Below are 13,732 nucleotides of genomic sequence, written 5' to 3'. Positions count from 1 at the left end.
GGTGGGAAGTAATGTTGTAAGAGAGCAGAGAGACATTACCTCTGTTCATAAGCCTGGTTTCCAACATACAGATAAAAGCTGAGCTTCTCAAATGGAATTCATTCTGACAGTCCTGGAAATGGATATCATCATACTTATGCGCTGTCTCAAAAATTTGCAAAAAATTTTACCATGCTAAGCAACACATTGCAGAAAATGTGACAAAATAAACAATATGATTTACTTTCTTTGTATTCGAACTACACTGGCTACTTTATTCTGTTTCCTGTTTAACATTTAGATAAAATTTGTAGGTTGATTTGGCTGACAGAAATCATAAGCAAAATTAGCATGCTCTTTTAAGATACAGTTGTGTTTTATGAGTTTTTATCTGCCTATTAGAGACATTCCTATTTTTTTCTTTTGTATTTTATTCCTGGAGGAGTGGGAATAATAATTGAGAGAAAATGTTTTTTGCAAGGAATATGAAATTTGAAATCTTCAGAGCTAGATCTGTGAGACTCAACAGAACTTAAAATGGGAAAAAACTACATTGATGCAATAGGAAATTATATAGGACATATTTCTAGGAAAGAAAATGGTAGTAAGGTATGGACATTAGACTCTAGACTGGTGAGGACACAAGGTCATTTTAGCAATGCATTCTGCACCCACACATTGCATGCACATTCGCTGTCAAATTCAGTAAGAAAGAGGTTCCACCATTCTAATTTTAAAAACCCAGACTTCCAGTGGTGAATTCCTGAGTTATTTTTCTATGGCTATTACAAAGAGGAATTACAAATACTAGGAATTTTTCAAAAAAATAGAAATTTGACCATGCTTAATTTATTAAGTTGCCCCAAAGATGTGTCTTCTTGGGACTAAAACAACCAGGTGAAAAAATACAGCATGAACTTAAGCATAAAAATACGGATGACTTTAAGTAGTCTCCTGTCAGTAACCAATCAGATCCACATTTAAAGTGAGTTGATTAGGTTTGTTGTCAATATGGAGATGGCTACAGATGCTTTTTATTTTGACGAAGATGTCATGTTTTCCAGATAAAGTGCTATGAGGCATTGTTTAAAAAAAAGTAGGCCTGACTAGTGAGGTAAGGGCCTGTGATATTTCTACAAAGGACCATGTAATAAACTATTAAATGCCTGAAAGAAAATCAATAAGACCTATAGATAACATAATATAGAAATGTGGGAATTAAAGGCAAGAGCAAAATAATCAAGTCATCCCTCTACAATGTGCTGATGTTTATTGTGGTCTTATACTTGACTTTCCCTACCTACTGAAAAATGAAAAATTTAACTGTTATTTCAAAAGCAGAACATCTTGGTACTGTGTTATTAAAATACATTTTTTTTTAGTGTGGCAAAATTCTGGGCTTCATTTTTATTTCAATTCATCCCCCTTTGCCTAGAAGCTTTAGAAACAGAGTTAATTATGTCTTCAAGGTTGAGAAAATGTATTATAATCATATGTAAACTCAGTATCTAGGTCTACTGTACTCAGAATGAAAAGATGACTGCACCAGTGAGTGATTGATAATGTCAAGTTAAAAGAAATTAGAGGAGATCCAGACTCTAATTCAACTTTAAGAGTTTACATATATTGAAAGGAAAATAGTAGTTAGATCATTACTGTGGTTTTTATTAATCAAAAAACATAGAAGATGGGAAAAAGCAATAGAGATTTGAGAAATCATACAAGTTTCTTTGGATTTAATAATTATACTTACTAATTTTCAATTTTTTTTTAAGGAGGCTCCACGTCCAACATGGAGCCCAACATGGGCTTGAACTCACAATCCTTTTTTTTTTTTTTTTTTTTTTTTAAATTTTTTTTTTTTGCGAGAGAGAGAATGAGAGACAGAGAGCATGAGAGGGAGGAGGGTCAGAGGGAGAAGCAGACTCCCTGCCGAGCAGGGAGCCCGATGTGGGACTCGATCCCGGGACTCCAGGATCATGACCTGAGCCGAAGGCAGTCGCTTAACCAACTGAGCCACCCAGGCGCCCCTTGAACTCACAATCCTGAGATCAAGACCTGAGCTGAGATCAAGAGTCAGATACTCAACTGACTAAGCCACCCAGGAACCCTTAATTTTCAAATTTTTTAACAAATGAACAATCATTTTGCAAACACTTATTGAGCATCTATGATGTTGAGGATCTTAGTAGGCCATGGAGATATTTGCTAGAACAAAGAGTAGTGTATAAATACTTACAAGATCTGATAGGTGGAGAAGTATAAAAATATATAAGCTTCAGTGTAGTGCAACACACTTCAAATTCTAGATCTGTAATCAACCAACAGTATAGCTTGGGAAACTTATTTAACTTATTCAGTGACTCAGTTTCCCATTTTGTAAAATGGGGGAATATTTGCATCTCAAGTTAATTATGAGGATTAAATGAGTTAATATATGCAAAGCAATTGGAACAGAGCCTCACACACAGTAGGCTTATTTTTATTGCAGTGACAACATGGAGGAGAGAGCTTATATATCCCTAGAAGTTTGGTTAAACAGAGCTAAAATGCAAAGGCCGAGTCACAGTTTGACATGGGCTAAGAAGAAAGGTAGAAAGTGAACAGTGAGGAGTCAAAAAGGATATTACAGGTACTGAGAACAGCTGTTGCCAGCTGCAAAGGTAAAAGGTGTTAACCCTGCGTTAAGTTTTATTTGTAGAGCTAAAGTGAGGGGAAATAGAAGAAATGATAAGAGATTAGGCAAAAAATATATAACCAGATCATGAAAGGCCATACATGCCAACTAAGGCACTTATATTGTATCTTGTGTGGATGATGGAGAGACACTAAATACCTCTAATCAGGGAAATGACGTGATCAAATTGGATTTATTTCTGGAAATGAAAAGATTGATTTTAGAACATCTTAACTGGAAGATATTGAAAGACCATATGTCTATGACTCTTTCTGAAGTTAAATGACTATTAAAGGTTAATGTATAAATAAAAAATTAATTCACCACGTGTAGCTTCTTATCAGTAAAGGATAATTTAATGCCTTTATCTAAGTGCTTCCTATAGCAATACTCTATGGTGAAAGATCCTGGGAACCACTGTGACCATAATTTTGTTCAAATCTAATGAAAAGGTTTAGTAAAATAGAATCTATATGAAAAATAGCAATGTGTACCAAATACTGAGCAGAGCACTCAGTCACTCAATAAAATTTATAGGCGATCCACCAAATGTATATCTAAACCCTATTCATGGAAAATCAATCATAAGCAATGTCATCTTGCATTGACATAATGCTATATAAGCTACCTTCACTGCCACTCCTCCATTCCCTATTAATGTTAAAAATTTCCATCTTATTGGAGAGGGTTAAACTTTTATTCATTTGGAAAACACTTTCAAGGTGCTTGCTACATGGCAGACACTATTCTGCTTGCTTTATAAATATAGGCTTTTAATCCCCTTAACAAATTTGTAAGGTAGATGGTGTTTTTATTCCCATTATACACATTAGGAAACTAAGCCATAGGTAGGTTAAGAAGGCCACAATACAGAGCCAAAATGTGCACTCAGATAACCCGGCTTCCAAGAGTATGTCTTAATCACTACACTATCCTCTCTCTCATATATGAAAGAGTTTTATTCTGAAGGGGATGTAGATAACTTTGACTATTCAAAAAAGGCAGCTTTTCCCCCTTATGCATAATATTTTTGTGGCACTGCTAAAGATATCTATGAGATGAAAATAACTTATTTGTTTATAGATTTCAAAACTGAATGAGATTGCCTCTCACTTGGCTTTTCCTTGGCTTCTCTGTAAGCAGAGAGTACTCACTGACTTGAAAGGAACACTCCTCACTCTTCTCTTCTCCTTATGGTCATGCCCCCTCTGACACACCACTAATTCTAAAGTCCAAGACTGAAGAGACAACGCTGCCTCTTCTTGAGTAAATAAGACTTAATGATAAGCTTATTTTTGTAGTGGTCATCCATGACTTTGCTTTGTTATGACTCAAACAATCTATGTTGATATTAAAGGTCCTACAGAATGTTTAATCATCTCTGGATGATATGCCTACCTACAAACAGAAGACAGGGAGGCAGTACATTATAAATAAACCATAAGCCATGACAGGCTCCTTGTCCAGAAAAGAGCTACATATAAATAAGTGTGATAGATGAAGGAAGAAAGAGAGGGAGGGAGGAAGGAAAAAAGAAAGGAAGGAAAGAGGGAAGTAAGGAAGGAGAAAATGTCCACTTACCTGCAGAGACTGTGGAAAAATGGCTAAATAGCCATGAGATGAAAAATCCAATCTGTTCCTATAACCAGCCTCAAGCCTATTAGAAAGCCTGAATAGGATTATTGCGCACAGAGCTCTCAATGAGAGATAATCGGCTTCTTGGCTGTATTCGAGTAGGAAGCAAAAGACCAGAGCCAGATGCTGTTTCCTTAGAAGGGCCCTATGGGAAAGAAAATTCCCTAAGGGCCTCAGACATAAATGACTATGGATATTCCAAGAAAATGATTTTCCACTGACCTATTGGCAAACAGCACAGATGGCAAATGATGAGTCTTCGTAATTGTCCTACCCACTGTAAGAGTTGTAGTTTGTCCTCCAAGTAAATTTTAAGGGAACCCTAATTAGAACATGCAAACTGCCTAAAGATGGTAATTCTATCAACTGGGAGGAGTCTGTGTGAGAAAGGACCTGGGAGGAGTCTGTGTGAGAAAGGACCAGAATTTCTAAGTATTCTTATAAACATCATAAACAGTAAGATGATAGTAGTGCTAAGGATTGCCATCGTTAGCACCCTTCTTCCTTTACAACCTTTTAGGTGCAAAGATTGCAAAAAAGAGGCCCATAAAAATCTTAATAGGCTCCAGGTATATTGCATATCACTAACAGTAATTACAGTAACTTGCTATAATCAGAGCTCACAGAAATGGCAGGAGCATTTTTTTAAATTATTAAGGACTTCTGAGAATTTATTCCAGTGCAGATACCAAGTTCAATAGAGAGGAAACTTCCATGTTAGCTAGATCTGTAAGACACAGCAACATCTGATCCAGCTGTCCAAAAATTAATCTCTTGTGCAGCCATGTTTAATAAGGAGAAATGTAGTCCAAAGAGTTAATGACATCATTGCTTATCAGGTTAATAACTGTGACTTCACTCAATTTAAACACACTGAAGACACCAGTTGTAGAGGAGAGAGGTGTTTTGTAGCACATCTAATTGTCTATTGACAGATTGAAGAGCTTGAAGTACTAGTTCTAACATGCCCTTAAATAAAGTGGGTAGAGCAGCTCTTCTCAAATTATTGTAATCCTGAAGAGTTCTGAACCTTTCTGATACTTTCCTTGGGAGAAACACAGTCCATTTCCATTATTAGCCTGTTAACTGCTACAATGTCTCTTTCTATTGAAAGAATGAAGATTGTTGTGTTTATCATATAAAAGATGAAATGGAAATATAGACAGCTCTCTTACTGAGTGTTGCATTTGCTGAGAAAGGTGATGTTTCTCTTGCATCTTTTATCACAAAGTTCTTAGTGTCACATTAACATTTCAAAGGGTAGGGGTATCAGGAGAAGAGGGAAAGGGTTGAGAGAAAGAGAAACTATGCTTACGTGTATAGTGATAGAACACGGAGTAATCAAAACTAATATTTTTTTGTGGTGTATGGGTGTGTATTAATGGAATAACCTAACTCTGCTTAAGTACTTGATTGATTTCATCTAAAATTGCTGTCTGAACACTTCTGAAATTATAAGTATGCCTATATAATCAAAGCATAAATGGAAGATTACCTAACAGCACAATGTACCCCGTATCTATAATTAAATTTTACATAAAACTTTTATAAAATTCTAACTTTATCATCCTCATCATTCCCTATCATGACCAAGAAGAGAATAACCAAAGAGTTACATGGAGTTAAAACTGAAGATAATTTCAGTTATATTCAGAAAATATTTAAGAAAGAGCGGAGAAGAGAAAAAGACAAGGAAATAGCAAAAACAGCATTTTCAAAGGAATTTAGAAGGAATTTAGAAGGAATTTCCTTCTTTGAGAATATATTGTATGGTACCAGAATACAAAAAGGGAGCAAATGTTTCGTTTTTAATGTTTGCCCTAAGGAAAATATAACATAATATATTTTTTTACCAGTGTTTGTAAGATGTTTGAGAATGTTGGGTAAAGAACTGAAATATAATATCATTTATAATACCATATTTTTTAACTTTAATCTCATTTTCTTGGGCTTGGTCATGGTAGTCCTCTTTAGGATACAAAAAAAAAAAAAAAAATTCCTGAATCTCCTTGAACAGAAATATTCCTGAACAGGATATAATATGCTAGAAAAGCAATGCCTTCAGGGACATCAGACATAATGTTAAGAAGTATCTTTGCTATATTCTTTCTTGCAAGGTCACATCCACTAACATTTAGAGTAGGGAGAGCTAGATATTGAGCATCCATAGATAATAGATCATGCATTTTAAGTTTCCTGAATTAGAACCAAGAACAGACAGGCAAGTATAATTTATTCAATTTCTCTGGTAAAACAATTATTTTCTAAGTATGTTAAGAAGAACTCTGTGTGTTGGTTATCCATAGAGCAAAGTAAAAAGAAGCTGTTTTTAAAAAGCATGTTCTTTAAGAAAATGAGAAGACAAGCCACAGTCTGGGAGAAAATTTTTTCAAAGGACACATCTCATATACAACTGTTATCCAAAATATATAAAGAACTCTTAGAAGTCAACAATAACTATATGTTGGCTAATTGAACATAATAATAATAAAAAAAGAAGTCCAACAATAAGGAAACAAACAACCCAGTTTAAAGCATGGAGCACTTGGTGTATACGAAAACAATGAATCATGGATCACTACATTAAAAACTAATGATGTATTGTATGGTGACTACCATAACATAATAAAACAAAATAAAATTAAAAAAAAAAAAAAAGAATGGCCAAAATCCAAAACACTGACACCACCAACTACTGAAAAGGATGTGGAGCAACAGGAACTCTCATTCATTGCTGGTGTGAATGCAAAATGGTATAGCCATTTTGGAAAGATGAAATTAAGCATTTTCTAACAGTACAATCTAGCAATGACACTCTTTGATTTACTCAAATGAGTTGAAAACTTACAACCAAACATAAACTTGCATACAGATATGTATAGCAACTTTATTTCTAATTGCCCAAACTTGAAGGCAACCAAGATGTCCTTCAGTAGTTAGATGGATAAACTGTGGTACGTCCAGACAATGGAATAGTATTTAATGCTAAAAAGAAATGAGCTATCAAGCCATGAAAAGACATAGAGGAAACTCAAATACATATTACTTAAGTGAAAGAAACCAACCTGAAAAGGCTACATACTATATGATGATTCCAACATTCTGGAAGAGGGAAAACTATAGAGACAGTAAGAGGATTAGAGCTTGATGAGGGTTGGGGAGGGGGAGGGATGAATATGTGGAACATAGAGGATTTTTAGCACAGTGAAACTGTTCTGTACAATACTATATTGGTGAATATAGATAAACTTGCCAAAACTCATGTAATACACAACACCTAGAGTGAACTGTGATATAAACTATGGACTTGGGGTAGTAATGATGTGTCAGAGCAGGCTCATCCAGCGCAACAACTGTACTTCTCTGGTGTGGGGTGTTTATAGTGGAAGAGGCTATGGGTGTGTGAGGGCAAGAGTATATGGGAACTCTTTGCACTTTTTTCTCATTTTTGCTGTGAACCTAAAACTTCTCTAAAACACGAAGTTTATTAATTGGAAAAAAAAAACATATTCATGTTCTCTGCTCTTTTTATTATCTTCTTTAAATGTAAACAAGTTCATTTCTTTAAGTCAGTCTTGATTTTGTAACATTTTGTTTCTTACCATTAAGACAGAAGAGTGGAGAGACCCCTCCCACATCAAGGCTGACCCTTTGCGGTAGCTAAAAACAGACCTGTCCACAGGATTCTCCTTCAGGCTTGGGATATTATTCACTTAATCAGCTTCTGTAAGCTAGAAGCATTAGCAAGAAATAGTATAGCATCAGGGCATCAGGGCTGATTTTGAGCACTCCTTTGGCACGCAGTTTTGATTTTGAGCCTATTCATCCAAGGAGCTAGAAAGCTCATGAAAAATTGTATACATGAATTGACTTCACCATGGCCAGAAAGGAGGCAAGATGGACAGATGAATTATTGACAAAAAACGTATTTGGGGTAAAATGCTCCCCAAATGCCCTTTGTAATAGAATATTTTTTATAACTTTAGTTACTTCTTAAAACCACCTCAACATATCCTGTATTTTCTCTTATATTCTAATTAGTTATAAAATAATTCAGTCATGATGGAAACATATGGGATAAAAGACACTGGAGAGAAATTCAGAGGTTATTGTGACTTAGTTGAAATTTATGGTCAAATAGTTTTGATCGTCAAAAAGACAATTTATGATGTCCCTGCTACTAGGAATTTAGTAGCTGAGAATAATTTAACATTTCATTACCATTTTTATTGCCATTTTGGAAAACACATCATGAACTCAAAACAGATAGTCAACCTCATTTATTGAGCATCACAGCATAAAGAGCCTAGCATTCTACAGTGTGGAGAGAATACAGAAGGAACTTCTGTTCATATATCCAAAATCTGTTTTGCAGATGCTTATAATCTTATAATGATTTTGAGACCCCAACAAAGTTGTGAGTATGATCACGTCCAAAAGGAAGCTGTCAATATTTAAAATGGCCAAAATGCTAACGAAATATTGCTAAAGGGAAGAGCAAGCTATGGAACCATGCATACAGAATCATATAAATAACACGTACAGGTAATACCAAAATGTTAATGGTAACTATCTGTCGTGGTTAAATTATAAGTGATGTTTGCTCTCTCTATGCTTTTCAGCGTTTTCCAAGTTTTCAATATTGAGCATGTACACTGTATGAATAAGGAAGACAGATTTCATGTTTAAAATTAAAAGGAAATAAGAGTTTTCATTGTTACAAATCTAAGAACACATATATAACCAATATTAGTGATTTGATAAATCCAAGAAAAATACTTATTAGTGAAAAAATAGTAGAAAAAATAATAAAAAAGCACGTGGAGAGAGTTGTAGGAGAGAGAAGAGAGAAGAAAGAAGAATCATCTTTCCTTCCCTCCAAGTGGCAAAAATATAGGATTGACACAGGGTGACCTAATGCCCAGGTTTGACTCAGCTCTTGGTCTGCAAACTGAAGGGTCAATTACAATTTGAGCCAGGAGGGGGCAGCAAGGAGCTGTTCATTAGAACACACACACACACACACACACACACACACACACACACACACCCCAAAACAAAACAAAACAATACAAAACCCCAAAACCAAAAAACAAACCCCCAAAGGCCTTTAGACTGGAAAAGGGAGGTAGTGGATCCAAACTGAAAGGGGTGAGGGGGAGTGATACAGGGTCAGCCAGGGAGCGCATGAATAGAGGCAAGGCGGAAAGAGAAATGATGAGGAAAAACATTATCCAGCAACTGATAACTGAAAGCAGTAAGTGCAGCATAGGCCAAAGCTGAATTCTGTGGCAAGTTTAGGTATCAAGAGAGAAACATCTAAAAAAGAGAAACAAACATCTAAAAACATTGCTCCATGGGATGGAATCTAGAAGGATTCCTAGAAAAGATTTCTAGAAATCTTTGTTGTTTCAAGTGTCAGGAGCCCGTGGGGTCCCATCTAAACTGCTGATCAACAGAGCTGTAAATGAAGCCTTCTGGACTCAGACACAAAACTGTCCTCACTCCTCTCTGACCTGCATGCCCAGGGAACCATGCGATTTCCCTACAATAGGAGAACAGAGAAGCTGCAGGTACATGTGATCGAATCCAAAGATACCACCCATGCCCAATCATACCCAGCCACATTCACAAATTAAACCTTCCCGATTATCAACGGTGGAACAGATTTTTAATCTGGTTTAATTCTAACCCCTTCTCTAGTACTTAATGTTTTGTTTGGGAACTAGCAATACAACAGGCTTGGATTAGATAAACTTAGAATATTCATCTTTTACTGCCCCTTCCTGGAGAGGAATTAGCCTCTTTCTATTTCTTTCCCCTTCTGCCTGCTGAGTCTAGAGGTGGGGTTGTCTATAGGTTAGGAGCATAGAGCTAGGGTTTTTAAAAAACAAAATTCAACTGAGTAAACTTTAAAGATCTTATTGGCTTTATTTGACAATTCATGAATCGGGCAGAATCCCATCTAGCAAATAGAAAGGATCTCTGAAGATTTGTACAAAGTGAAAGATTTTCATAGGCAGAAGAGGGCAGGACAAGGAAATTACTAGCAAAAAGGGGATAGTTGCAGGTAAAGTTATCTTTCTTTGGGGAACAGCAGGAGTCTGTCAAACAGAATACTTCACTAGTCCTGAGCAGGTAATTCCAGATGGACTGGGTTAAGATTCGACTCCTGGGAGAGGTTGAAACTGTATTTAAGTTAGATATTAAGTCTTGGTTTGGTGGCATGGCTTAGCATGAGTGACTCTATTTGGGGCCTGTTGTCCCCTTTTTAACAGATTCAAATCAAAGTATGTCCAGTGGCAAAGCCTAACATTACTGTTGTCTCAGCTCTCTGAGCCTCGGTTACCCTGTCTTAAAAATGATCCAAATATCAAGGAATTGTGAAGAACAAATGGTATCATCAACTTATACAAAGCATTTTGTAAGATGGCCAGAATAGTGTAGGTGCTCAGTTAGTTTTCATCTTTTGCTACGTTCCCTAATAAACCTATAAAACCCAAAATACAGTGTCTTTTCATGGGGCTCATTAGAAGACTGGCCATCACACATTTTTTTCACCCCTCTTTTTTCCCTAGGACGTATTTTAAGTATTTATAATTGCTATTGAGATTGGTGACAATTTCCATTTCACAAATTGGCTTTTCTTACATCTTATGTCTGAAGTCCTCTCTAAATGGTTCTCAAATATATTCATTATGCATAATTTCTCAACTGACATATGAAAAGGCTAACTTTCAAATGATTTCAGAATAAATGGAGTGCCAACTATTGAATAAATAGCCTTCCCTCAACCAGTGATAGCAATGTGTTGATTTGAAATCAGGTCACGAACTTGCCTAAAGAAGGGAGGACTCTGAAGTGTCTCTGAGCAAGTGGGCAGGTGTTTCTGCATGCAGAAAGGCAAAATCCACCGTGGGGGATTGGGCTGAATGGAAGACAGAGAAGGCACTCTGAAACTATATTTTCTTGCCTTTAAAAAAACTCACTGAATTCACCCCTCGAGGTCCTTTGGCTATATAAATTTGATGCTGCTGACAAGAATATCAAACCAGTTTGCAGAGATAGTATGAGTGGTAGGATAATGTGTATGTAGCACTTTGGAAATAAAAAGTGTTAACCCCCTCCAGTATGTTCTTCAATCAAGAATAAAAACATCCCTTTTAAAAGCTTAAATAAGTATTCCCCTGTGAAAATAAAGCCTCTGAGTCAATTTAATATTACCGATAAAACTACAGTGGTAATACGAGTACTTGAAGGAACAGTTTGGGCTGACTCAAATTTGTGTCCTTAAAGGCAATAAATAACTTTATCATCTTGCCAGGTAAGATCACCTGAAGTGCTTTGAACAGAAATGGGACCCTGTCTTTCTGAGTGAATGCTTTCATCTGAGGACTTCTCTTCATGTATCCACAATGCCACCTTCAATTCAAATGACATTTCTTTTCTAAAAATATAAAAGAACTTCAATTTTCCTCTCTTTGTTTGCGCTAATGTCCAAGGAGTTTTTCCTACATGAAGTAGCAGGACCCATTAGTCTCAATAAATTATCGCAGCTGGGTAAGAAGCAAAAGTGGGGGAATGAACCTCAAATTCAACATCCAGGTCCATCAAAAACTACAGTAAGGCCTTCACAGCTCTGCTAAGAAATGGAAACATCTTTCCTCATCACTCGATCTCTTCGGCTTTATTAAGGCAGGCCCAAGGAGCACCGCACCATAGATAACTTGGGGACACCAGCAACAATGTAAGGAACACAGAATAGAACCACCGACATTCCCGGCCTGCTGTATATACCTTCCAAAGCATTTCACAGGTATTATCACATCAAACATTATTTTCCACTTTTGAATCAAGGAAACTGAGGTATACAGAAACTAAATATCTAGTTCTCAGTTACGATATCACCACGTTTGTTTATGTAAACTCATGAATAGAAGAATCCACTCAACGGCCACAGGCATCATCCAAAAGTTAGCTGCAGATTGAAAATAGAAAATTTGAAAATAATTGAAACTGGACAGTATTCTCATTCCTCCAGGGTTTCAGAGGAACCTTTATATTTAAGAGCAAGGCCAAAAATAGAATGACACTTAACTAGGCAACAATGTGTTTGTGAAACCTTGACCTAACTGTACTTCTGGATTTTCTGCGCTAGGACAGCTATCTCCATTTTTATTCCTGTGAGTTCTTCCTCTAGCAAAGTGGGAGTGTTTGATGACAGCATAATTGATGATAGAGACAATAAGAAATAGACTTTACATGGTATTTTTGTAAATATTTATGTCACTTCGTTCCTACCAGAAATAGCCCATGTCTTTTGCACAGAACCTCAAATTTGATATACAAAACAGGTGGTAAAAACAAGATAGTTAGGAGGATTCCAGGAGAACCCCAGGCACCTAGAAACTCAAGAACATTATCTGCCAGTGACCACATTTGTGCCAAAATTAGTATTTTAAGTATTCATTTCTCCTCAGATATGTCAGATATCTAACATGATTTGTGTTGTGTGATATTAGCTACTTAAATCATAATCTCGAAAGCATTATGATGGCAAGAACTAAAAGGAGGCTTTGTAGAGTAACAATATGGTAAAACTTGCCAGAGACAGATTGCTTATGAATCTACTTTGATGGAGGCTTCTTTAGTCACAATCTATCAATCTAAATAAAAAGCTCAAAATGAGGAGTGGCAGTATTCCATAAAATATTCAAAATGCACCCAGCATTTATTTAGAAGTGGTACCTCAAAGCTCCTTTAAAATATTCTCTCAGAAAATCTGTTAATGGTGTTTTTTGTTTTTTGTTTTTGTTTTTGTTTTTGTACACAACACATAGTATCTTTACATTGAGTGTGGAAAGAATTCTATTTAGTACTCCCACAGGCACAGAAATGCAAAGGGATGGTGAGATGTAATCTGTAATGAATGAGTGATGGGGCAGACAACTAAGGGGAAGAAGTCATTTTAGAATTCTCAGTGTGATGTACAATATAGCTGTTGGAAATATCGCTGACAGAAAAATACCTTTGCTTAGAGTTGGTGTTCCACAATAATAAGCCCTGCCAGAGAAGGCTTCAGATTTTGCTCTCTTCTTCCACCTGGAGGTAAAGGTGTCTGTGGAGCAGATTCCTTTTTCTTCGGTCGCCCGTTAAATATTGGTCTTACCAAGTTTTTTTTCTTGGATACCAATTCTTTTATGTTTGTATGTTTCTCCAGGCCTACACCTCCCACTTGGACCTCAGCTATCAGCCGTGTGGTAGGGATATTCCCATTTTTATCTCCACCAGAGACCTCACCTTAGAACTTCTGTCTCAGTATTTATCACAGGACATGGCAACTTAGATATATTCATAAGTACCTTAAAACTTCAGCTTAACAGGGAACTCACAACTTCCACTCCACTACTTCAACGTTTCTAGTATCCTCTAACTCAGTAA

This window comes from Phoca vitulina, unplaced genomic scaffold, assembly GCF_004348235.1.
Source record: "Phoca vitulina isolate PV1807 unplaced genomic scaffold, GSC_HSeal_1.0 scaffold1, whole genome shotgun sequence".
Taxonomy (NCBI): domain Eukaryota; kingdom Metazoa; phylum Chordata; class Mammalia; order Carnivora; family Phocidae; genus Phoca; species Phoca vitulina.
The sequence above is the reverse complement of the archived record's forward strand: the minus strand, read 5'-3'. Positions refer to the sequence as shown.